This window comes from Grampus griseus, assembly GCF_964374135.1.
Source record: "Grampus griseus genome assembly, chromosome: 14".
Taxonomy (NCBI): Eukaryota; Metazoa; Chordata; class Mammalia; order Artiodactyla; family Delphinidae; genus Grampus; species Grampus griseus.
Window position 1 is genome coordinate 49,801,597 of NC_139008.1, and position 24,174 is coordinate 49,825,770.

The window sequence follows — 24,174 nt, forward strand, 5'->3', positions numbered from 1 at the left end:
ATTTATGTGTTGAAACTCTACCCTGATGTGATGGTATTAGGAGGCAGGGCCTTTGGGAGGTAATTAGGGTTAGATGAGCTCATGGGGGTGGGGCCCTCCTGAGTGGGATTAGTGCCTTTGTGAGAGTCACTGGAGCGCTTGCTTCCACTGCTCTATTCTCCACCATGTGAGGATAACAGGGAAAAGTCTCAGCCTGCAACCCAGAAGAGGATTGTCACCAGAACCTGACCCTGCTGGCACCCTCATCTCGGACTTCCAACCTCCAGAGCCATGAGAAATGAATATGTGTTGTTTATAGGACACCTAGTTTCTGGGCATGTTGTTAGAGTAGCCTGAGCTGACTCAGACTCTCCCCGACTTTTTTCCTCTTTTCCTGTTGCCCCCTGTTGCCTTCCCCTCTTCCCAGTTCAAGTAAGGTGTACAACCACCTTCTCCTCCATCCCTGCCCTTCCCTCCACATTTACTATGTCCTACCCAACACTGCTATGTACTGTGTGTACAGTGGTGAACAAAATAGAGACTGGGCCTGCCCTCATGGGTCTTATAACCTGATGTGGAAGATTGATAGTTAATAATGAACACAGCTGAATATGTAAATGCAAATTCTGAAATGTGTTATAAAAGGAAAGGATTTTATTCTGTGAAAGAGAGAATAGCATGGCAATGGGTTTGATTTGAGGGCCCAGGGAAAGAACGGCCATGAAGCTGATTCTGAAGGATGATGAGCAAAAAAGGAGTTGCCAGGTAAGGAGAAGTGTGTGGGCTTTACAGGCTGAGGTGTTAGCAGAGCACTTTTTCCCCAACAGGAAGGGAGGAGAATATCTTTGTTTAGTTTATACACATGGAAGAAAACTTGGTTTATTTGAAATTATGGGAGTCCCAAATTTTCTACTCAAAATCTTTAGAATGTTTCTGGCATCTAGATTTCATAAAAGAAATCAAAGGTCAGCCAAGTTTTCTTGTTTACGTATCACTTTTTTGCCTTTATATTGTTTCTGTTGAGTACTTCTCGTATCCATATATTGTTTCTTTGCATTTAATATTTTCACTATGTGTTAGAATAATATATTTAATTACTGTTTCCTGGGTCAGATCTTCATTTATCTCAGGATATTTTTTCATTGTGTTTGATTAGTTTGATGTGATATCAACTATTTGCTCCTTCTTTTTTTAAAAAAACACTGATTTTTCATATTTTTACTCTCCATTTCCTGCTATAAAATTACACTATATTCTCTCCAACTGTTTTTAGCTTTGACTCCTTTTCCTCGAAATTCTGGCAGAAATTCCCAAGTGTTTAATGTAGGATCAATTCTCCTCTTTATGGAATAACTACCGTTTTCCCTCCAAGAATTGTTGACCCCACATAGAGCAATGATCTCCAAACTCCTTTTCATCCTGTCCTTAACCCTATGGTCATGATGGACTAGACAATGAACAGGATCTGTCCAAGCCAGGCTCAATAGAGTTTTCTTTCTCTTGAGAATTTATAACTGGGATTTAGAATGATATTTGGGTTTTAACATCCTATAGTTTCCAACTTTTGGTTCTAGACCCTTCTCAGACCTAACAGGTCACAGAGTCCACAAAAAACCCTGTATATTACTATTAAATTCTCTTTTTATGTTTATGTTTGTACAATTGTGTTTTTGTAACTTGCGGTCAAAATAGTTTGCCTAAGTCCAGGTATCAGGAGGAATTATTTCAGTCTTCTGAATAGCTGCTCACTCTAACCTACATGTAGAGGATTAGGAAATATTTAAAGAATTTAAAATTGATGAAATACATTTTTCTGCTTGAACAGCAGAAATTTGAATGCCAGTTGCATATAATGAATACTTACACATTGCGGGTTTGAAAAAGAAAGATAACGGATTTAAAAGGCATTAGGAGACTTTCCTTCAGCTCCGTGTTGCCTTTGATGTTCATGAAGCCTGTTAAATCTAAATCCCTGTCAGGCAGACACAGCAAAGCAAGAGGAGGTCTGTTGTTTCCCAAAGCAACGGTCATTTCCACTTGGTCCAGAAGACATGACTTTTTATCAGAAGTTCAAGAATAAAATAAATGTTTTCCTTATTGTGTGGAGACATAATCCAAAGACTTTCAGATCAAAGCATACTGAGAGTAGAATAAAGTGATATAGAATGGTTAAGGTAAGATCAGCACTTTCTTAGTCCAGTTATTGGTAGCTTTGAAGTGTATCTACCAAAGTTCAAGTAATCATTCAGCTAGAAAGGAATATGTAAAAAAGATAAATCTTGCTTGTGTGGCCAAAAGACAAATTAGAGATGTCTTTGGGGAATTGGGAGCCTTGAGACTCATCATTAGTTGTGTATGGAAGGTAAAGTCTTGAAACAGAAGTAAAGCACAGCATAAAAAAAAAAAAAAAAAAAACTAGAACACAGGATAATCCCCATTTTATGAGTTTGTGTTTACACAGACCAAAAGAAGAAGCAAAAGAGTTTATTTTTATTTAACAATTTATTAGTAATATTAAATAATAATAAAACTACCACTCATTAAAATTTGTGTTACACAAGTTATAGTTCTTAAAGAACAAACAATATTCAAAGGCCTATGCCAGAAAAGAAGACTGAAAATTAATGAGCTAAGATTTTAACTTAAGAAAAAGCAAAAACAACAACAACAAAAAAATAAAACTAATTAAACTAAAATAAAGCACTTTAAACCTAAAAAAATAGGAAGTAAGTAATAAAACACAGGAATTCTTAAAAATAAAATAAATGTACTGTAGACAACACCTTATAATCCTCTAACAACCTCTAAGCTTCTAACAGGATATATGAAGGATAAAGGGCATATGTCGAGTAGATAATAAAATGATAATAGAGATAACTGGAGAAATGTGCACCAACGTATTGGAAAATTTAGTGAAATTGAGGAAAATTCCTAGGAATGTGAATAATTCCAGAAAATAGAAAATTTCAGCTGTCTTACTATCATCTTACTTACATTTAAAGAAAAATTATACTAAATAGCCAAAGAATAGATCATTCTAAATTTAAGAAAAATCTTTCAGAGACTAGAAAGAGAGGATACTTTGAAATGTATGTCCTGAAGCTAATAAAATCTTGATACCAAAATCAGCGTAGGACAATAAGATAAATGGAAATTATAATTCAATCAGTCATTGGCATGGCTTTGATTTATTCAAAGTCCCCCTCAAAATCAATAAGAAAATTCATTCAGCACTGTAAAATAAACACCATACATACCAATACATCATGACAAAGTTGGACTTATTACTTATATTTAAAATTATGATGTCATATAACTCTCCATATTAGGACATTGAAAACAGAAAAATATAACAACTTTATAATTGTAATAGATTAAGAAAAAATTTGATAAAATTTTACCATTCATGAAAAAATCAGACAAAAAGAAAAAGAAAACCTCTTCACAAAAACATCACTAGAGTAGATCACTATGTTTTATTTATGATAGAGTCATATGACAGAATAACTTACAACAGTGAAAACAAATGAAGTTGAGAATTACATGCTTATACTTGAATAAATAAACATATGTTATAGAAAAAAATTAAATCATGGAATATCATAGTATGATTCCACTTATATAACTGCTAAAAATGTGCAAAATTACACACAGTTTAGGTTTATACTATACATAGGTGGTGGAACTCTAAACATAATAAAGGAAATTGTTAGCACAAATTTAGGAGAAAATATTTTTGGAGTGGGGGGAGGAAGGGAGTGTGATTAGGGAGGGGAACACAGGGATTTAAAACTACTATTAATGTTCTAATTCTTAAGCTGGTAATTATTATAAGTTTTCTTAAAACACTACATACACATAATCTGTCCTTTTTTGTAAGGTAGATTTCACACTAAAATATTTTAAGATAAAATTAAATATGTTGAAAGATTCCATTTACAAAAGCAACAAAAGCATGAAATACATAATAGGAAACATGCAAGTTTAGTATAAAAAATCTGTTGCATAGCATGTCTTGACTTGAATAGAAATATGACCTTAAAGTATAAGATCCAGAGGGCAGACAGCAGAAGCAAGAAGAACTACAATCCTGCAGCCTGTGGAACAGAAACCACATTCACAGAAAGATAGACAAGATGAAAAGGCAGAGGGCTATGTACCAGATGAAGGAACAAGATTAAACCCCAGGAAAACAACTAAAGGAAGTGGAGATAGGCAACGTTCCAGAAAAAGAATGCAGAATAATGATGGTGAAGATGATCCAGGACCTTGGAAAAAGAATGGAGGCAAAGATCGAGAAGATGCAAGAAATGTTTAACAAAGACCTAGAAGAATTAAAGAACAAACAAACAGAGATGAACAATACAATAACTGAAATGAAAACTACACTAGAAGGAATCAATAGCAGAATAACTGAGACAGAAGAACGGATAACTGACCTGGAAGACAGACTGGTGGAATTCAATGCAGTGGAACAGAATAAAGAAAAAAGAATGAAAAGAAATGAAGACAGCCTAAGAGGCTTCTGGGACAACATTAAATGCAACAACATTTGCATTATAGGGGTCCCAGAAGGAGAAGAGAGAGAGAAAGGACCCAAGAAAATATTTGAAGAGATTATAGTCGAAAATTCCGGGAAAGGAAATAGCCACCCAAGCCCAGGAAGTGCAGCGAGTCCCATACAGGATCAACAGGATAAAACCCAAAGGGAAACATGCCGAGACACATAGTAATCAAATTGGCAAAAATGAAAGACAAAGAAAAATTATTGAAAGCAGCAAGGGAAAAATGACAAATAACATACAAGGGAACTCCCATAAGGTTAACAGCTAATTTCTCAGCAGAAACTCTACAAGCCAGAAGGGAGTGGCATGATATACTTAAAGAGATGAAAGGGAAGAACCTACAACCAAGATTACCCAGCAAGGATCTCATTCAGATTCAATGGAGAAATCAGAAGCTTTACAGACAAGCAAAAGCTAAGAGAATTCAGCACCACCAAACCAGCTCTACAACAAATGCTAAAGAAACTTCTCTAAGTGGGAAACACAAGAGAAGAAAAGAACCTGTAAAAACAAACCAAAAATAGTGAAGAAAATGGTAATAGGAACATACATATCGATAATTACCTTAAACATGAATGGATTAAATGCTCCAACCAAAAGACACAGGCTTCCTGAATGGATACAAAAACAAGACCCATCTATATGCTGTCTACAAGAGACCCACTTCAGACCTAGGGACACATACAGACTAGAAGTGAGGGGATGGGAAAAGTTATTCCATGCAAATGGAAATCAAAAGAAAGCTGGAGGAGCAATATTTATATCAGATAAAATAGACTTTAAAATACAGAATGTTACAAGAGACAAGGAAGGGCACTACATAATGATCAAGGGATCAATCCAAGAAGAAGATATAACAATTATAAATATATATGCATCCAACACAGGAGCACCTCAATACATAAGGCAACTGCTAACAGCTATAAAACAGGAAATGAACAGTAACACAATCATAGTGGGGGACTTTAACACCTCACTTACACCTAGACCAGATAGATTTAATTGATAATTATAGGACATTCCATCCAAAAACAGCAGATTACACTTTCTTCTCAAGTGCACATGGAACATTCTCCAGGTTAGATCACATCTTGGATCACAAATCAAACCTCAGTAAATTTAAGAAAATTGAAATCATATCAAGCATCTTTTCTGACCACAACACTATGAGATTAGAAATGAATTACAGGGAATAAAACATAAAAAATACAAACACATGGAGGCTAAACAATACATTACTAAATAACCAAGAGATCACTGAAGAAATCAAAGAGGAAATCAAAAAAATACCTAGAGACAAATGACAATGAAAACATAATGATCCAAAACCTATGGATGCAGCAAAAGCTGTTCTAAGAGGGAAGTTTATAGCTATAGAAGCCTACCTCAAGAAACAAGAAAAATCTCAAATAAACAATCTAACCTTACACCTAAAGGAACTAGAGAAAGAAGAACAAACAAAACCCAAAGTTAGCAGAAGGAAAGAAATCATAAAGATCAGAGCAGAAATAAATGAAATAGAAACAAAGAAAACAAGAGCAAAGATCAATAAAACTAAAACTGGTTCTTTGAGAAGATAAACAACATTGATAAACCATTAGCCAGATTCATCAAGAAAAAGAGGGAGAGGACTCAAATCAATGAAATTAGAAATTTAATTAGATGTAATTAGAAAATTACAACAGACACTGCAGAAATACAAAGCATCCTAAGAGACTACTACAAGCAACTCTATGCCAATAAAATGGACAACCTGTAAGAAATGGACAAATTCTTATAAAGGTATAACCTTCCAAGACTGAACCAGGAAGAAACAGAAAATATGAACAAACCAATCACAAGTAATTAAATTGAAACTGTTATTAAAAACCTTCCAACAAACAAAAGTCCAGGATCAGACGGCTTCACAGGTGAATTCTATCAAACATTTAGAGAAGAGCTAACACCTATCCTTCTCAAACTCTTCCAAAACATTGTAGAGGAAGGAGCACTCCCAAACTCGTTCTATGAGGCCACCATCACCCTGATGCTAAAACCAGACAAAGATACTGCAACAAAAGAAAATTACAGACCAATATCAGTGATGAATATAGATGCAAAAATCCTCCACAAAATACTAGCAAACAAAATCCAACAGCACATTAAAAGGATCATACACCATGATCAAGTGGGATTTATCCCAAGGATGCAAGGATTGTTCAATATATGCAAGTCAATCAATGTGATATACCATATTAACAAATTGAAGAATAAAAACCATATGATCATCTCAATAGATGCAGAAAAAGCTTTTGACAAAATTCAACACAATTTATGATAAAAACTCTCCAGGAAGTAGGCATAGAGGGAACCTACCTCAACATAATAAAGGTCATATATGACCAACCCACAGCAAACATCATTCTCAATGGTGAAAAACTGAAACCATTTCCACTAAGATAAGGAAAAAGACAAGGATGTCCACTCTCACTGCTATTATTCAACATAGTTTTGGAAGGCTTAGCCACAGCAATCAGAGAAGAAAAAGAAAGAAAAGGAATACAAATTGCAAAAGAAGAAGTAAAACTGTCACTGTTTGCAGAGGACATGATACTATACATAGAGAATCCTAAAAATGCCACCAGAAAACTACTAGAGCTAATCAATGAATTTGGTAAAGTTGCAGGATACAAAATTAATGCACAGAAATCTCTTGCATTCCTATACACTAATGATTAAAAATCTGAAAGAGAAATTAAGGAAACACTCCCATTTACCATTGCAACAAAAAGAATAAAATACCTAGGAATAAACCTACCTAGGGAGACAAAAGACCTGTATGCAGAAAACTATAAGACACTGATGAAAGAAATTAAAGATGATACCAACAGATGGAGAGATATACCATATTCTTGGATTGGAAGAATCAATATTGTGAAAATGACTATACTACCCAAAGCAATCTACAGATTCAATGCAATACCTATCAAATTACCAATGGCATTTTTTACAGAACTAGAACAAAAAATCTTAAAATTTGTATGGAGACACAAAAGACCCCGAATACCCAAAGCAGTCTTGAGGGAAAAAAACAGAGTAGGAGGAATCAGAGTCCCTGACTTCATACTATACTATAAACCTACAGTAATCAAGACAATATGGTACTGGCAAAAACAGAAATATAGATCAATGGAACAAGATAGAAAGCCCAGAGATAAACCCACGCACCTATGGTCAACTAATCTATGCCAAAGGAGGCAAAGATATACAATGGAGAAAAGACAGTCTCTTCAATAAGTGGTGCTGGGAAAACTGGATAGCTACATGTAAAAGAATGAAATTAGAACACTCCCTAACACCATACACAAAAATAAACTCAAAATGGATTCGAGACCTAAATGTAAGACCGGATACTATAAAACTCTTAGAGGAAAACATAGGAAGAACACTCTTTGACATAAATCACAGCAAGATCTTTTTAGACCCACCTCCTAGAGGAACAAACAAATGGGACCTAATGAAACTTAAAAGCTTTTGCACAGCAAATGAAACCATAAACAAGACGAACAGACACCCCTCAGAATGGGAGAAAATATTTGCAAATGAATCAACACACAAAGGATTAATCTCCAAAATATATAAACAGCTCATGCAGCTCAATATTAAGGAAACAACAACCCGATCCAAAAATGGGCAGAGGACCTAAATAGACGTTTCTCCAAAGAAGACATACAGATGGCCAAGAAGCACATGAAAAGTTGCTCAACATCACTATTATTAGAGAAATACAAATCAAAACTACAATGAGGTATCACCTCACACCAGCTAGAATGGGCATCATCAGAAAATCTACAAGCGACACATGCTGGAGAGGGTGTGGAGAAAAGCGAACCCTCTTGCACTGTTGGTGGGAAAGTAAATTGATACAGCCACTATGGAGAACAGTATGGAGGTTCCTTAAAGAACTAAAAATAGAGTTACCATATGATCCAGAAATCCTACTAACTGGGCATATACCCAGAGAAAACCATAATTCAAAAAGACACATGCAACCCAGTGTTCATTGCAGCACTATTTACAATAGCCAGTTCATGGAAGTAACCTAAATGCCCATCAACAGTCGAATGGATAAAGAAGATGTGGTACATATATACAATGGAATATTACTCAGCCATAAAAAGGAACGAAATTGGGTCATTTGTTGAGACCTGGATGGACCCAGAGACTGTCATACAGAGTGAAGTAAGTCAGAAAGAGAAAAACAAATATTGTATATTAACGCATGTATGTGGAACCTTGAAAAATGGTATAGATGAACTGGTTTGCAGGGCAGAAGTTGAGACACAGATGTAGGGAACAAAAGTATGGACACCAAGGGGGGAAAGCTGCGGGCGGGTGGGGATGGTGGTGTGATGAATTGGGCTATTGGGATTGACATGTATACTCTGATGTGTATAAAAATGGATGACTAATAAGAACCTGTTGTATAAAAATATAAATTAAATTAAATTTATAAATTTAAAAAAAACAAAAAAATAAATAAATAAGAACCAATATTATAAAGATGTTAAAGATATAGTTTAAAAGACCAAATTTGTCAGCATTTTCTAACTCAATTTATAGTGTCTGTGTGTCTTCCAGATTAATACAAATAGAAAAAGGATTAATCTTTTTTTTTTTAATGTATTTATTTATTTATTTGGCTGCATTGGGTCTTCGTTGCTGCACGCGGGCTTTTCTAGTTGCGGCAAGCTGGGGCTAATCTTCATTGTGGTGCACAGGCCTCTCATTGTGGTAGCTTCTCGCTGCATAGCACTGGATGTAGGTGCGCGGGCTTCAGTAGTTGTGGCACGCAGGCTCAGTAGTTGTGGCTTGCAGGCTCTAGAGAGCAGGCTCAGTAGTTGTGGCACATGGGCTTAGTTGCTCCGCTGCATGTGAGATCTTCCCGGACCAGGGCTCGAACCCATATCCCCTTCATTGGCAGGCGGATTCTTAACCACTGCGCCACCAGGGAAGTCTCACAAAGGATCAATCTTAAGTTCTTTCATTATTTCCATGAAATGCCTCCTTTCATTTTCTAATCTTTCCTTGAAAAGTGAAACTTCAGTAATTGGATATCATTTTATTGCCCACCTGGAGCAAATGCATACAGAAAGCGGTGATCTTCACAGTGCTGCCCTATGGGTCCATCCAAAGCAGCATGTTCTGCGTAACCAATGCATTTAAGGACTGTGAAGAGGAACTGGCCCCCATCTTCTCTACTCTAATTTCCCAAACAATGTCTGTGAATATAGAGTCTTCACAACCTGATTTCCTAATTAAGAAACTGACATGTTTGGAAAAGATTTTAAATGACAGTGTTTGTCAAGCTGTTTGTTTAGTGAACTCTCTGGGTGTGCTGTTACACAAGAACTGTCTTAATTAAGGTTAATTGGTGCATAATTAGGGCGGCTGCTGACTTAAAAGATTCCACTAGTGATAAAGTGATGAGAACCCTTAATGTCTAGACAGAAGGAGAAAGCAATCACAATAAGCCAAATTTCAAGACACACTCTGTCTCCACTGTAGGGGCCACACCCTTGGTTTGACCTGTTTAGAAGAGCACATCTTAATCCACATGTTTGGGAACTCCTTGTGAGCTTTGGATAGAGCAAGTCTGATTCCAGCCTCATGGTAGTTAGAAAAAACAAAGAAAAATAAATGTATTGGTGCTGCTTATTCTAAACTACGTTAATATTTAGCTCAGGTAACAATCAATCAACTACACTTTATCTGGGTTCTTATGTTTTCCCTTGTATAAAGGGGGCAATGGGGTGGGTAGGAAGATGGGCACAGAGAATAGAGGCAAAATTCTTCTCAATATTGGAGAATGGACCAGAAAGAATGCAAACATGAAAAGAACTCAAAGGTAGGTTATAAAATTATTTTCTCTGGTATCTTTTTAAAACAAGATGAAAGCATCTAGCAATGGCTGGCTTTATTAAGAACTTATTTGGTAAACAACATAGATAGTAAATGAAAATGAGATAGCAACATGAAAAAGAAAAATCTCCTTTCTCCCCTCACTTGACTTTCAATCTTGTACTGCAAAAAGAAATCAGTCTACATTTTCTACTTCACGCAAAAGAATTTAGTGAAAGAAAATTACTGGTATATTTTAAAGATTCAGGAGCTCAAAGCAAGAAACTATTATGGACATGGCAAAGAGACTTAAACTGCTGTGCCCGCCCCCCCAAAAAAGAAAGAAAAGTTATTTGGAAGCTAGAGATTGACTAGAATTTCCATAAGGAAGGGCCTGTTTTCCCTTGTTTTCGTTTGCGGCTTGTTTTTTTAATTTCCAATCCGTCATGCACCAGTATTTTAGTAAAATACAATATAAATGAGTTACTAAATAAATTAAAAAAGACATAAAGCTCAACATCACGTTAAACAGACATAAAATAATTAAGTGTTTTATATACAGTTGTTATATAAGCTGATAAGTATTTCTTTTCAATTTCTGTTGTAATCCCTGCGCAGAGCCCTGAGAAGTAGTGGGATCACGGCCGCAGAATTCCATGCACCAGACACCGGCGTGGCTGCCCCGCCCATCGGGGGGCGGGGGTGGGTCCAGCTCTGCCGCTGGAGCATGCGCAGTCCACTTCCGCGTTCATTCCGGTGGAGGTCTTTTCCCTCACGGCCTTTGGAGCAGAGCCCTTCCTCTGACCTTGCCAGGCCTTTGGCCGAGGCTCCCTTGCACTGTGACTCTGAAGGGCTAGAAGTCGCAGGGGAGGTAAGAGTCCATGAGCATTGGGGTTTACGCGACGGGTGGTGTGAACCGACTCCTTACGAGGAGCCTGGGAGGAGGGGCCTACAACACTCCAGGTACCCAGGTGGTTCTCATCCCAGGACCCCGCTTCCGCACCTGTAGAACTGCTGAGATCTGGTGAGCTTTTTCTGGGAAGAGTGGTCGGGGCTGCAGCGCCTGGGCTTGACTCCGCCATGCTCTGCGCCTGCCCTGATGCTTAGCTCCCTCCAGCCCATCCTCTCCCTGTCCATCCGTCAGGACCACACACCGGAACACACCCAGTGCGCCCTCTTTGAAAAAAAAAGAAATGCTGCTCTATGAACCCCTCTTTGAATACAGCTGGACCAGGTAAGCCAACTTAACATCAGTCTGCACTTTCTCCAGTTCGTTGTTGCTTAATAATTGTTTTATAATATATCTTCCCGCTTCATTATGGAGATTTGAAATGTCCATAAATTCGTAAAACCTTTTCTCAGGTCAGATCCACTTACGCCTCTGACATATTTAGGTATTCTTCCAAGAATACTTTATTGCTTCAGAGATACGATTTACTGCTCCCTAAAAGAATAGGTGCTAATAGGTACATTGCTTGCATTTGTGTTCAGTTTGAATACGTTGGACTTGGGGCAGATGAACCTTTGATAAATTCCGTTTCCCCTCCCACCCCAACCAATAATGCTGTGTTTAGCTGAAGTAGCCAGATTGGGACTAGTTTCCTGTAGCTGGTTGGGCCTTGCCTGGTGGTGTGTTCCCCTGGAAATTGAACCTCCCTCTGGGACACTTAGTGGAAAGTCTTTGCTTAGGATAACAGTCGTCACTGAATATAAGAAAACTCCCTCCCACTGAAGAGTGGGCTAAGATGCCGTCTAATTAATCAGAGTGAGGAGCTTCACAGGCTACCTGTGGGGCTGGCAGGTGAGTCACCGTACTTTCTGGTGGTGCATCCTAATTTTTGAGACATTGGATCACAGACACATGCTCTGAAGGCCAAGGATTTAATTTATCATCTGAAAAAAGGTGGGCTATTACAGCCTCTTTTCAAAAGCATTTTTATTACCATATACAGACTTCTGCTTAGCCCACATCAAAGTTAATTCTGTATACCATCATTCTGTGAGAATCAGCAATTTACAAGTTTTCAGGATATTGAGAAGCAATGAAATACATCAATGTCTGATGCTCTACTGAACATGACTAAATCTCCTTAATGGCTTTGAAGGCAGTCAGGATTTTCGCATTCCTCTGTGTAATCATTAAAAACAACACTTCTCACAATGCTGGGCAGGAAACATAAAAGAATGGATGCACAGACTGATTCTCTTTTATTCTGTGACATACTCTAGCTGTTTACTGAGCAAAACTCTGATAATTTTGTCCATCGTTCAACCATTAAAGCTACAGTTGTAGAGTTAGCGGCAAGAGTGGTTATTCAAGCTTTTGTATTATTACTGGTCCATGTGTAAGACTTTTTGGTTAAAGCATTTACCTGTAGGGGACATTTTTTTTAAGCCATTTTATTGTTAAAGTTTTCCAAAAGAAGCTTTTAGAAAAACCTTCCTAATTTTTTTTCTCCTTTTCTAATTATAAGGGAGCGTCCAACCTCATGGCTGTTGATACAATACCAAGAATTAGAGCAGAAATGGTCTACTCACCAGGTGGTTGATATATGCAAATTAGGGACTTCTAATTTATGTGACCCAGGGAATTGCCATAAAGCAACTTAGGTTCTTGGTCATTTAAGAAATATATTTTCCTAACTGACATTACAATAAATAGAAGATGTCCTTTTAAAGCTTGGAGAGGTAACTATTACTTCGAACCATATGAAATTGCCGTTATTGTGGGTCAAGAATTGTCAGGTATTGGCAATTTCATGTGGTCCACCCTAACAGATGATGTGGCATGTGTTTTTAGACTTCTTAAGGTTTGAGTCTGAAATGATTCTAAAAAGAGCAGCTTGGATACTTTTGGTAGATGGCCTGAGATTTGCCATACAGTCTTACTTAATATTTTGAAATTAAAATGGATTTGCTTATAAAAAAGAAGAAAAAAAACAGATTTAGCTGTCACATCCTGTTAGTATCGAGAAGAACATCTAGGGATAGTGAGTGAAGTGGTTTAATGAGCTCTAGGTGTGGCCATTGAAAGCAATGTGATTCCTTATCTTGGCATTCAAAATGACATTTGAGAGAGATACATTGAAGTGGATGATCATTTGAGGAACTTTTCAGTGTTGATTTCAAGATATAAAAATATCTGTTTATAAATCTTTGTATTGATTTGAAGATATACAAAGTTTGTTTAAATCTTTGTGTTGTTTTTTTATGCACTAAAGTGGGCAGTCGTGCTGAGCTCTTCAGGTTATTGTTGATTTCAAGATACACGGAACCAGTTCTGTGGGCAGTTAATATTGCTCAAGTACCCTCCCAGTTTGAAAGGAGACTGACCTTTCTGTAGCCACATAAATGGGCGTTCTATGGAAGTATCAAACTCCCAGTGATTTTATTCAGTATAACTTGCCATTGAATTTGAATGTTTAGAAAGTAACTTCCACTCAAAAATCTTGCCATTGTCAACAGTAATTTGGATCTTTAAACATCTATATTCTGTATTGGAATGATATGCTGTATTTGTGAGCGCAAAGTAGCCGTGTGAATTTTTGGACAATGGTAAAGCAAATGTGTCATCTCTAAGGCTATTCAAATTTGGTAGTATTGTCACCGTTTACCCTTCCCCTTCCCCATAGCCTCAAGTCCATTCTCTAGTAAGTCTGTGTCTTTATTCCTGTTTCACCCCTAGGTTTTTCATGACATTTTTTTTTCTTAAATTCCATATATATGTGTTAGCATACGGTATTTGTCTCTCTCTTTCTGACTTACTTCACTCTGTATGATAGACTTTAGGTCTATCCACCTCATTACAAATAGCTCAATTTCGTTTCTTTTTATGGCTGAGTAATACTCCATTGTATATATGTGCCACATCTTCTTTATCCATTCATCCGATGATGGACACGTAGGTTGTTTCCATCTCTGGGCTATTGTAAATGGAGCTGCAATGAACATTTTGGTACATGACTCTTTTTGCATTATGGTTTTCTCAGGGTATATGCCCAGTAGTGGGATTGCTGTGTCGTATGGTAGTTCTATTTGTAGTTTTTTTTTTTTTTTTTTTTTTTTTTTCCGGTACGCGGGCCTCTCACTGTTGTGGCCTCTCCCGTTGCGGAGCACAGGCTCCGGACACGCAGGCTCAGCGGCCATGGCCACGGGCCCAGCCACTCCGCGGCATGTGGGATCTTCCCAGACTGGGGCACGAACCAGTGTCCCCTGCATCGGCAGGCGGACTCTCAACCACTGCGCCACCAGGGAAGCCCCCTATTTGTAGTTTTTTAAGGAACCTCCATACTGTTCTCCACAGTGGCTGTATCAATTTACATTCCCACCAACAGTGTAAGAGGGTTCCCTTTTCTCCACACCCTCTCCAGCATTTATTGTTTCTAGATTTTTTGATGATGGCCATTCTGACTGGTGTGAGATGATATCTCATTGTAGTTTTGATTTGCATTTCTCTAATGATTAGTGATGTTGAGCATTCTTTCATGTGTTTGTTGGCAGTCTGTATATCTTCTTTGGAGAAATGTCTGTTTAGGTCTTCTGCCCAGTTTTGGATTGGGTTGTTTGTTTTTTTGTTATTAAGCTGCATGAGCTGCTTATAAATTTTGGTGACAAAGCGAGAGAGAGGCATGGACATATATACACTACCAAACGTAAGGTAGATAGCTAGTGGGAAGCAGCCGCATAGCACAGGGAGATCAGCTCGGTGCTTTGTGACCGCCTGGAGGGGTGGGATAGGGAGGGTGGGAGGGAGGGAGACGCAAGCGGGAAGAGATATGGGAACATATGTATATATATAACTGATTCATTTTGTTGTGAAGCTGAAACTAACATACCATTGTAAAGCAATTATAGTCCAATAAAGATGTTAAAAAAAAACAAATTTGGTAGTATTCATTTTCAAAGTATATGTATTTATATACATTCTGAGTAATAAAACATATCATTCCAAGCTAATACGCAGACTCTTAAGAATTATACATATATTGCTTTGTGCTTATAAAGTACTACTTACCGAAGTCCAACTTTATTGTCACATTTTAGTCTTAAATGCATTAATATCAAATCAGCATCTTTCAAATTTTTTCATATCTATCTTTCATTAAACAAAATTTATTTATTCCATACCACCAATGTACTGGATACTGAGCAAAATGTTTTTGTATATCTTATAACATTGTCACAACCCTATAAGTATCTGTAATCCCCATTGTCTGTCCTCAGATATACACCTAGTGACTGGAGCCAAGTCTTTCCTTTTTCATAGTATAAGAATTGCCTGAAATGCATACTGCACGAATAACTAGATGTTTTGAAATTCCTACACTAGTATGTCTCAGATTTTGATAAAAGTCACCTGGGAATCTTGCTAAAATGTTGATTCTAATTCAGTTTCTTGGAATAGAGCTGGAAGTTCTGCATTTCTAACAAGCTCGCAGGTGATGCTGCTGACCCATGTATCCCATCTGGAACGTCAGAGGTCTACACAATTAAATGCATGGTCAGGTAGAGAATGACTGCTCTTTGAAATAGACAACCGCTTTGAGGAGAAGAGGTGTCAGGAATCAACCATATCCTATAGAGCTGCCAACAAACAGTATTCTAGGTGTACAGGCTCCTGGAACTCACAAAATTAAATAGGAGTTGGGAGATGTGGGAGACGTGTCCAAAGGTATTTTAGTTTGGTGAGCCTATGCAAAGCAGGAGCAAAGGAATAAGAGATGGTCAAAAATAGAACAGTCAGGGATGAAATAAGGAAGAGACAAGTGGAAGTTATGGGGAACCACCTTCACACCCTGTTAACGATTGGCCTCTGGTAAATGAGTTCTTAAAAATAAAAGATTCCTCACCTAAGAATACACCTTAATTGGAGCACTCATCACACAAGACTATCAAGACTAGTCTGATTCTCTGTCTCCTGGAGGGCAGAGACTATAATTTGCTCACCTGACAATGAATGAGAGCAGGAAGATGCTGAGATCAGGCACTCTCTAACTCTGGTTATCCATCAACCAGACTTTGGTTAGTAGGGATTAGTTCATTTGTCATGTAGTAACTTAATATTCAAAACGTTATACTGGGAGCAGTAGCTTCACCTGGGAACTTGTTAGAAAAGCTAATTCTTGGTCCCCATCCCAGACCTACTGTATCAGAATCTGCAGATTAGCAAGATCCCCCAAGTGACTCCTATGTACTTTAAAGTCTGAGATGCACTGATATAGCAAAAAGCAGGAGTCTAGGAGAAAGATTGGATTGGCTGCTAGATTTTGATGATAACACTGAGGAGTGTGGGAAAGAAAACTGACTTTTACTTTCGGGCTTACCAAAGAGAGGAAGCTTAGAGGACACAAGGATGCTGGCTTCACTAAACCAGAGCTGCAAATCTAAAGCTACTGCTCGGAGCAGAAAAGAGCTCTTTGGATAACACTATTAACTTGGACACATCAAGCAATGCACAGAGTATTGCCTCTCAGGGCCAGAATGCCTAAGCAGTTACTTTCCTGGCAGCATCAATGACCACCTATTACCAGATCCAGAAACAAGAGGATTTGCAGCTCAGTCCAACAGCAGTCACCTCTGTCACTTGGATAACCTTGCATCCCAGCCCAGGGAAGGTACATATGGGGAGTTAACATTGTTTAAGGAAAACAAAACGCAGTTATCTTTCTCCTTCTTCAGAGTGCTTTCACTCCTTTGTAGAAAGCTACCTCTTTAAGGACATAACACGCATTACTTTAAACTGTAGAGTCAAGATCAAAAGCAGCTGAGGAAGAAAGATGCCAGCTGCTTACAGCTCCTTGCCTCTTCCTCTATTATGATACTAAGCACGTTGCTGGGATTGGTTTACAGGCAGTATAAATAGCATCTCCTTTGTTACACACCATACCAAACCACATTTATTTAGCTCAGGATTCTGGACTTATTTGGGCAGTTCCGGCCTTAGTTGGCATGTGTTTGTGGTCAGCTGCTGGCTTGGCTGGGGGCTGGCTGTTCAAGGTGACCTCTGTAGGCCACTTCGTTTATGCCTTGGTGGTCTCTCATTCTCCAGCAGGCTAGCCCAGGCTTGTTCATATGTCAGTAGTAGGGTTCCAAGAGCGCAAGCAAGGTATGTGAAGTCCCTGTGTCCCAGTCTGGAACCAGCACATAGTCACTTATAGTGCATTTCATTGGCCAAAGTCACATGGCCAGCCCAGACCCAAGGGTTAGGGAATAGACACAAAATGCTTTGGTATACTACTGCAACTGCTGTGAATACAGGGAAGGGGAGAACTGTGCCCATTTTTGCAGTCGGTCTACCACACATTAGATGAAGAATCAGGAGACTTCCACAGGCAGGGACCCTGCTTCATTCCTTTGATTTCTCTAGCGCCATCTTGGTGTGCTCAGCACCTGACACTTTTGGGCATTTAACAGGTGTCTTAGAAACAGTTTAATTCGTTTTGGTTTGCTCCTTAAATAGGCTTTGAAATCTCTGATCAGAATCAAAATTCTGCTAAAATGTGATGATTACCATACAGAGACTATCTGATTACTCTGACTAGGAGAAACCTTTTAAAAATTGCATATTTAACAATTTATAGGAAAAGTCATGGTAAGAAAATTAGAAAACATGAAATTTGAATGACCTTGTTGAAAATAGGCCTTGCCTCACTCAATAAAAATTCTGACAAAAAGTTTGCCCAAAGATATTTATTATAACATTCTTTATAAAACAAACTGTGAGACTAATAAAAGTATAATTCTAAATTTAGAGGATGGTTCTGGTATATCCACATGACAGAATATTAAACATCTATTATAAAGATGTGGAAAATATTTTATAATGAAAATACAATAAATATATAAGTATTCATATGAACTTTATTATATATTTTATATGTTATAAGATGCTTAAATATAATAAATATGCTAGGTATATTATCAATGTTACTTACATTTACATAATACATATTTATAAAATTATATATAACTTTATTTGATGCAATATATTATATAAACATAAATAATAGTTATTCAGGGACTATGATTAAATGTAAGGTGTGGCTATATATGGGCAGATGAGCTACAATTACTATGTTTTTGCTTTTCTCTATTTTCCAAATATCCTTCAGTGTAAATATATGTTATGCTTAAAAAAGTTAACAGAAAGAAGGAAAAAAGGAAGGAAGGAGGGAAGAAAGGCTTCCATCTTGTCTTTTCTATAAGGACTCTTCCTATAACATCACAGGTTGTTCTCTCCGTCATTTAATTCGTTCCCCTAACTTCTAGTAATACCACAGCAAAGTTACCCAGAAAGTTCCAAGGAACAAGTTCAATGGTTCAACAACCTTCACAGTTATGGAATTCTACTCTCCTGGAAAGTTTCGTTGGGAAGAGCTTGTAGGTTTTAGTCATGGGAATAGCAGATATATGGGCCCAAAGACCTAATGTGACTTTACTGGAAAAGTTGAATATCAAGGACAGTCTTGAAGAAGAAGTTGTCTTGGTGGCAGTGGAGGATGAGGGTGAGAGGGACGTAGGAAGTCAGCCTTATCTCAGGAAGCCATGTGATGAAAGGGAAAGGATGCAGATGGCCTAGGGTGGGGGAGGGTGGGGAGACAGAATCTGCTGACTAAGGTCACATGTCAATGATGACAGAGGGGTATTTGGAGATGACCATTAGGAAGGAATCAGAAGGCAGTTTCAATTTGGAGTCATTATTGTGCTATAATTGCTCCTTGGGCTGACTTGCAATGGAGAAACACCAGTTTCATCATTTTTTATCATTATTTTTAATCTCAGTCAAGAGATCTCCTTTTCCTTCTTTTTCTTTTTCCTCCTTTCCTTTCTCTTTTTGCTTCTCCTTTTCTTCTTTCTCTTCCTCCCCCATGTTTCACTTCCCAAGTCACTGCCAATCCCCAGCACAAGGAATAATCTCCAAACTGATGGACATGTAAGCTCCCAGTCATGATTTGATCGTCCTTGAGTGTAGTTACCCTCCTCTAATAGTCGACAGTCATCCCTATTCACTCCCACCTCAGTATTCTCTTCTAAATCATTTAAAATCCCTCCACTGCAGACTTCTTTCCTCCCTGATTTATAAACATGGGATGTCAGAGACTTTCTTCAGGCTGATTCATTTAAATATTAAAACATTTCAGCAGTGTGCAACCACCTTTAAATTTCAGCTTTCATGGCTTGTGCTTTTACTAAATTAATTGTCAGCACTTCCATAGCATTTGTGATTTTCAAAGCAGTCCACAAATGGTAATTAATGCTAATGCTACCCTAAGAGAATGCTATAACTAGCTAACTGACTGAACTTAATCTCAAATTATTTTTAAATGGTTTTCAACTTCTGAGGGAAGTTGCAGAGAACATGGAAGAGTATATAGTGTTTGCTGTCCTTTACTGCCTCCTAAAAGTAATGATGCAGCAAATTGAAGTGAATCATCCTCAAAAAGATATTAAGGTTTGATCCACCTGGAATTAATCATCTCTAAGGTTTACCTGTTGCCTAAACTGCATTGACCAAAGCAGTGCTTGGAATAAACATCTGAAGACAAAAATACTTCATAATCTGGCCATCTGTTTTCTCTTTATTTACATTAATTGCAATCCTAAGATTTTAATCACCCTGCTTTCTTTGCTTCTTACCGCTATTTGCAAAACAAAACAAAAACAAAAGATGAACAGAATAAAAATATGGTTTGCCCTGCAGTCAATTAATTGCATTTAAGCATTTATTTAATACCTACTAAGTGCCACATGTACTTCCAGGGGGAAGAGTGAAAACAATAAAATAAAGCAAAATAACAACCCATTGTTTTTGCCTTAAGAGTAGCCTTCAATTTAGTCATGAAATCAAGCTTATATGTAAAAATGATAAACAGTTACTAGACTCTGGGTCCACAGCGCAGTATGGGGGGAAAAAAAGAAATCCTTATGGACTGGAGGAACCGGGTGGGGCTTCAAGGAAGACTTAGGTGTGGAGTTGGCATTATTAGGTGGGTTGGTGGGTTTTGAACCACTCTGAAGTATTAAGGGAGCCACTACAAGTTCTTGAGCAGGAGGTAGGCTGGTAGAAGAACTGTTTTCAGCTGAGTCATAAGCAGGATATCCTGGAGGTTGGATAGATGGAACATCAGCTTGAGGACTCAGCGGGAGGGACAGAGAGCATTGGACTCAGATGACCGTGGGTTTAAATTCTACTCCTTTGTAGATGGATGACCTTGAGAAAATTCTATCCCTCTTGAGCTTGTTTCCTCATCTGTAGAGGGGGTAATGATAATTGTACCTAATGTGTGGTGATGTGAGATTTAAATGAGGTAGTACAGGAAAAGTACTATACTTGACCCCGGATAGAGGCTTGATGGGAACTTGTATTAAATGATAGGGATCATTTTTTTTCTTTTGATCAACAAATGAAGCATTTTTCCATCTATGTCCTAGTTGTGTGTTCTCCTTCACGATGAAATAGAAGTCTTAAGGCTTGCATTTCTGTTTCCTGGGGTATGTCAGACTGTTCTAAATGACCATATTAATAGAGCAAAATGAAATACCCAAGGGTATTTAAAAAAAAACTGTTCAAATTTATTACTTAGCTGACAAGAAAGCAAAGAGTCTTTGAGAGCTCCAGACTTGGTGAAGGCAGGAATCCAGTGGGTCAGAGGAAGGCAGGGGGTGGTTTCCAGAAAGCATCTATTGAACCCATGTGATGTGGAGCCTGGGTTTTCACAGCTTCCTGGGCGTGCTTGAGTTAGGTGATAAAGCTTTCAGCTCACAGCCCACCAGTGGGCAGTGTATTTGGGGGGTGCCCTCTGCCCCTCAAATTGACCACAAAGGACTGTGTCTAGCTATAAGGGTGAAGGGGGAGTAAGTCTGCCCCACCTCCTGCTTCCTAATGCAAGGAAATTGCCCTCTTGAGCTTTGGCTCTGGGTGGAAGGGAAAAAAGTCATCTTAGAGAATTCATAGCCAGCCCACACATGAGCTTGAATCTTGAATTAGTCTGATTTGTGTGCTCCGAAAAAGCTTCCAGCTGAGACCTTCGTATAAAGTATGATGATGCTTCCAGGTACCTGGCAGAAAAAAAAAAAAAAAAAAATCCCACAAATCCAAATCCTCCCTAGACCAGACCTTCTCAAATTCTGCTGTGCATGGGGTTATGATTAAAATGCAGATTCTGATTCGGTAGGTTTGGGGCTTGAGATTCTGCAAGTTTACAATCTCTCAGGTGAAGCAGCTACTGCTGGTCCATGGATCACACTTTGAGCGAAAAAGCCCACCTTCAACTCAGAGGTCTCCAAGAAGGTCCACAGAAAACATCCGAAGGATATGAAGTCACAATCCATGACTTTAAAAGACAAAAGAAAGCAAAATCCAGCAGGAACAAGAGAGAGAATTAGACCAGCAAAGATTTCAGATATTAGAATTATCCAACTCAGAATATAAAATGGTTGCTTCATGCATTTTAATAATTTATGAGATCAAAAATGAGATCAAGGAGAAAAAAACTTACATGAATATCTGATAAGGTCTAGAAAAGTGGAAAAGAACTTATAGACATGAAAAATATACATACATAATTATAAAGTTTTATAAATTAATGGATGGGTTCAATAGCAGATTAAATGAAGCTGAAGAGAAAATTATTTTTTTAACTGCAATATAGACTTAAAGAATGTATTTAGAATGAAACAGAAAGACAATGGAGTAGAGGAAATATCTGAAGAAATATTACTAGAGGATTCTCTAGAATTAAAGATAAAAAGCTTCAGCTTCAGGATGTCCAGCAAATTTGAAACAGAATAATATAAAATAAATCTATGCCAGAGAGAAGCTATTCAAAGTTACTTAGTGAATAAGATGAATTAACCCTGCCCCCAAAAGGTCAATTAACTAATTGTCAACTTAACAGCAATAACAATGGAAACCGGAAGATAGTAAAACCATATTTTCAATAATTTGGGAGAAAATAATACCTAACCTAGAGTTTCCTATCCAAACAAATCAAAAACCAACTATTTTTCATAATGAAAACAAAGCTTTTTCAAAAGTATAAAAACATAATTTTGGGACTTCCCTGGTGGTGCAGTGGTTAAGAATCCACCTGCCAATGCAGGGGACACGGGTTCGAGCCCTGGCCCGGGAAGATCCCACATGCCGCGGAGCAACTACTGAGTGTGCGCGCCTAGAGCCCATGCTCTGCGATGAGAGAAGCCACCGCAAGGGGAAGCCCGCGCGCCACAAGGTACAGTAGCCCTCATGTGCAGCAACAAAGACCCAATGCAGTCAAAAATAAATAGGTAAATAAAATAAAATAAAATAACATAGTTTATCATCAGTAGTGTATCCCTAAAGGAAATTCTAGACAATGTATTTCAGACAGAAGGAAAATGATTCCAGATAGAAATTTTATGAGGCAAGGAGGAATCATTAGCAAAAAAAGTATTTTTTAAGAGACATAATACATGATAACAAAAAGAGGGGAGGTGATATTGGATTTATCATGTTTAATGTCCTCGTATTGTCCTTGAGATTTTTTAAATTTATTTTTTATTACTCATCAGTCTTATTTTTTAAACATACCACTTATTTTGTTGGAATTGTCAAAGACTGCATTTAGATCTCATAATGCTTTTATTAAATGTTTACAACAGTAAATAGTTTGACTTCAATAAATATTACTGGTCTTTGTGTACTGATCAATGCATGTTATCCATTGAACGATTTCATAGATTATCAATTTATTTTATGTGTACCAAAGATAAACTTTTGTGTTTGATAAGTGAGTTTTCATTTTCCGTTTTTAGGGAAACCAACAAAAGGAGAGAAGCACAATGTGTAACTTTGAAGCTAGTGGAAATGAAATGAAAAAAATCAATGTAAACAAAGTCAGAAAGGAAAGATGAAGTAACATAGAAAAGATGGCCTACATTAAACACACACAACAATGGAAATAAACCTAAATATAATAGTAGACATTGACGTTAAGTATAATAGATTTTAGTGGATAAAAATTGATTAAACGTTTCAGACAATGATTGTCAGATGTGAGAAAAAAGGTAAACATCTGAGTGATTCCTGTAGTGTGGTCCTTGGACCAGCAATATTAACGTCACCTGGGAAATTGTTAGAAATACAGATTCTTGAACCCATCCCAGACCATCAGAGTCTGTGATGGTAGGAGCTTTAACAAGCCCTTTGAGAGCCACTGCTCCAGCTACATGTTCTCTACAGAAGACATGTTAAAACATGAAAAGAGACCCCTGAAAGGATGTTAGTCGATAAATACACAAATGGTCACATTGAGTTCTGTGCAGCAGTTGCAAATCAGCCATGTAATATATTGGTCAAAAGTGCAGATTCCAGGACCTCACCCGATATCTGGTTATCAGTCTTCGGTTGGCCCTAAGATTTGTCATTTTAAATGTGTGCTACATACCCCAAGGTGTAAGAGCCACTATTATACTCATGGGAAGTAGAAAATCTTTGAATTCCTTGGCCAAATCGGAGTCTGAGGATCATTGAGAAAAGGAAGAGAAGCGTCAGGACTAAAGTGTGGGGCAGGGGGATTTGTGAAAGGGAGTGGCCAGTGGACAATTAACTGGCAGTGCAGAATGTAAAAGAATTTTATGAACAGTGATACCTAATATTCCATGTGAATTGTTTCCATGGCTACAGTATACCCCCAAACTGATCCTTCTAAATCCTAAATGAAATCAGCCACACGCAGACATGCATTGTAGGTGTTTTTTGTTTTTGTGTTTG